Consider the following 4263-nt stretch of genomic DNA (forward strand, 5'->3'; position numbering starts at 1 on the left):
TGTTAAATTTGAAACATACCTGCCTTATATCCATAGTCGGTTATACTTGTGTTTGCCTATTAAAGAAAGACACCAAACAAAACAAACAAGCAATCGAAACAAATAAAATATTTTTGGGTTTTTGGAATTTTCTGAAAAAGAATAAAAACAGAAAGATAAAATATTTTTTGGATTTTTGGAATTTTCTGAAAAAGAATAAAAACAGAAAGATAAAATATTTTTGGATTTTTGGAATTTTCTGAAAAAGAATAAAAACAGAAAGATAAAATATGTACATAATATACAACCGAAACCTTATCTTTTAATGAGTGAAGCAAAATAGATTGATCGTTCGGTTCATTTCTGTTCCTGAGAATTACGGAGCCGAGATAGACAGAGCGGTCTGTCCATTTCGGTTCCCTAAAAATCTGGAGCAGAGATAGACCGAGCGGTCTGTCTATTTCGGTTGTCTAATTTTTAATGAGAGATTTAAGGATTCGGTACCGACTCTCCTTCCATCATGCCCAAGCCTTGTAAGATTTTGTTAAAGGTTGCTTCTGGCAAGGCTTTAGTAAAGATGTCAGCCAGTTGATCAGCAGAACGAACAAAATGTACTTCTACGTTCCCGTCTTCTATATGATCCTTGATGAAATGATACCTAAGTGCAATGTGCTTGATTTTCGAATGTTGCACCGGATTATGACAAATCCTAATTGCACTTTCCGAGTCACAATAGAGAGGGATCTTTTTCATACTAAGCCCATAATCTCTTAATTGACTTTGAATCCAAACAACTTGAGAGGTACAAGATGCGGCATCAATGTATTCTGCTTCTGCTGTGGATAAGGAAACACAGGTTTGTTTCTTAGATTGCCAACTGACAAGTTTTCCGTCAAGGAATTGACATCCTCCTGTAGTACTTTTTCTGTCCAGTCCACATCCTCCTAGATCAGCATCAGAAAAGGCTTGAATGAAGAATCCAGATCTTGCGGGATACCAGAGACCGATAGATGAAGTTTTCTTCAGATATCGAAAAATGTTCTTCACAGCAAGCATGTGGGGTTCTCTTGGATTGGCTTGAAACCTGCCACAATAACAAACAGAAAACATGATATCTGGTCTACTAGATGTTAGATACATAAGGGATCCTATCATTTGTCGATAAAGGGTTATGTCCACAGCAGGTTTCTCCAGGGATGGAGTTAGCTTAGTGCCGAATGCCATAGGAACCTTCACTTTTGAATCACCCTTCATTCCAAATTTAGTCAGTAAATTTTTGGTGTATGCTTCCTGGTTTATAAAGATACCTTCTGGTCCCTGTCTAATATTCAAACCAGGGAAAAAATTAATTGGACCCATTGTGCTCATTTCAAATTTAGTTTCCATCAACTTCCTGAATTCAGCTGTTAAGCTAGGATTCGTGGAGCCGAAGATGATATCATCAACATAAATCTGAACAATCATCAAATGCTCGCCTTCCTTCTTACAAAAGAAGGTTGGGTCAACCGAACCTTGTTTAAATTTTGACAATTTTAAGAAGCGAGTAAGCGTTTCATACCAGGCTCTCGGTGCTTGCTTTAGCCCATAGACAGCTTTATCCAGCACATAGCAGTGATCCGGGTATTTTTCATTCACAAAGCCAGGCGGTTGCTCAACATAGACAGTTTCTTCTAATTCTCCATTCAAGAATGCACATTTGACATCCATTTGGAAAACTTCGAAGTTCTTGTGAGCAGCATATGCAAGAAAAATTCGAACAGACTCTAACCTTGCCACTGGAGCAAAAGTTTCTTCATAATCTATCCCCTCTTCTTGACAATAGCCTTTTACAACCAACCGAGCCTTGTTACGAATGACATTCCCTTCTTTGTCCAGCTTGTTTCTAAATACCCATTTCAGACCAACAACAGAGGCATCTTTTGGTGTGGGAATTAACCTCCAAACTCTGTTGCGTTCAAACTCATGAAGCTCATCCTGCATTGCTTGAACCCAATCAGAATGATCAAGAGCAGCATTTACAGTTTTCGGCTCTATTTTGGAGATAAATGAATTAAACATACAAAATTCCACTTTAGAGAATAATGCAGTTTGTTTCGCCTTTACTTGAGATCTAGTTAAAACACTTTCGGAAGTTTCACCAATAATTTGCTCTTTGGGATGGTCCTTTGTCCATTTAACTAATGGAGTATAGCTTGGATCATATTCTGGATTCAATTCCGCTTCTACTTCAATTTCAACATCTGATTGGTCACCTTCACCTTCATCAGTAGAACTATCACTTGCTTTCTCCTTCTCCCCCTCGACTGGCAAAGTGAAACCTTTGTCTTCAACAGAGTCTGCAGTGGGTATCTCCCCCTCGATTGGAATTTCATCTGTTAGTTTTGGATCAGTTGTTTCTGTATCATCTGAACTTTTAGATTTTGGGGATGAACTTGGATTCTCCCCCTCAACAGGAACTTCGGATATTTTTGAAGTGGTAGAGCTCTCTCCCTGGAACGTTGAATCTTTGTTTGAAGAGCTGGTTGATGACGTAGGAGTTTGTGGTTCGCTTTCCATCGTTTTAGCAGCTTCGTCTATGACCTTCTTTAGATTATCGACTTTGTTGTCTGCTGTTGTTGCCTCTGAATTAATTGCTTTTTCTGGTTCATCGAATAACCGAATGTATTCCTCAAACAGGTGGATATTGGAACCGAGACTTGTCCAGATTCTAGGAATATGTCTTCTGAAGCACTTTCTGTCCTCTGAACCTTCTTCATATAATTGTCATCAAAGGTGACATAACAAGTCTCTTCTATTCTTTTAGAACGTTTGTTCAACACCCGGTATGCTTTTGATAACAGAGAGTAACCCAGAAATATGCCCTCATCAGCTTTAACATCAAACTTATTTCGGTTCTCTTTAGAATTAAAAATAAAGCACCTTGAACCGAAAATATGGAAAAACTTGACGTTCGGTTTCCGATTGTTGAAGATCTTATAAGGAGTTATTGAGAATCTCTTGTTGAGCAAGGATCGATTCTGAGTATAGCAAGCAGCAGCAATGGCATCAGCCCAAAAGTATAAAGGTAGAGAAGCGTAACTGAGCATGGTTCTGGCTGCTTCACACAACGAGCGGTTTCGTCTTTCAACAATCCCATTCTGCTGTGGTGTATAAGGGGCCAAAAAATTGTGAGTGATCCCCTTATCAGCCAGAAAGTCTTCAAAATCCTTGTTCTTGAATTCCAGCCCGTTGTCACTTATGATGTTTCTTACTGTCTTCTTTAATTGGACTTCCACTTGCTTTATGAACATCTTCAGCTTGGGAGTTGCATCTGATTTCTATTTAAGAAAGAAAACCCAAGTGAAGCGTGAAAAATCATCTACAATAACCAGAATGTACTTACTTCCATTGATACTTTCTATAAAAGAAGGTCCACACAAATCAATGTGTAATAGCTCAAGTGCTTCCACTATTTTAGTATTGATGTGTGTAGGATGGCTTTTTCTGCTCTGCTTACCCATCTCACATGCTACACATAAATGCTCCTTATCGAACTTAAGAAGAGGAAGACCTCGAACATGATCACCAATCACTAATTTGTTGATATCTTTGAAGTTTAGGTGAGATAGACGTCGATGCCATAACCAGCTTTCATCGGTGTTTGCCTTTGACAGCAGACAGATAGCTGGTGTCCCCCGAATTGGATTAAGATTCAGAGGATACATTTCTCCTTTTCGTGTAGATTTCAGCAGAACCTTCTTGGTTTGTTTTTCAAATATCTCAGACCCCTCATCATTGAATGATACCTTCAACCCTGTGCCCACAACTAATTGTGATACACTAATGAGGTTGTGCTGCAATCCCTCTACATAAGCCACCTTTCTGATAGAGAAGTCTCCATTAGTTATCATCCCATATCCTTTGATTGTGCCATAGGAATTGTTTCCAAATTTCACAGATCCACCATCTTTTAGAGACCGAAACTCCCTTAGCTCCTCCTTTCTCCCTGTCATGTGACGCGAGCAGCCACTGTCTATATACCATTCGTCGTCAAACTTTAGGAACCCAAAGTTTCTTGGGTCCTGGTGAGTTTTTCACAGAGAAAGGAATGACTATAGAAGCATCAACTAAATAAGTTCGTTTAACAAGAGTGGTTTGATCTTTTCTTTTGATGGTAAAGACCTTGATTTTTGTTTTATCTCCTTTAAATTTTAGTTTATCTTTTGGTGTTGCTTTAGATAGTTTAGTGTTTTTCGTTTGATTCCTAGGTTTAGTGGAAGATCTCTTATTTTCCTTCTCGGAGTC

Source organism: Lactuca serriola, chromosome 7 (genome assembly GCF_051521515.1).
Source record: "Lactuca serriola cultivar US96UC23 chromosome 7, Lser_US96UC23_V15, whole genome shotgun sequence".
Lineage (NCBI taxonomy): Eukaryota > Viridiplantae > Streptophyta > Magnoliopsida > Asterales > Asteraceae > Lactuca > Lactuca serriola.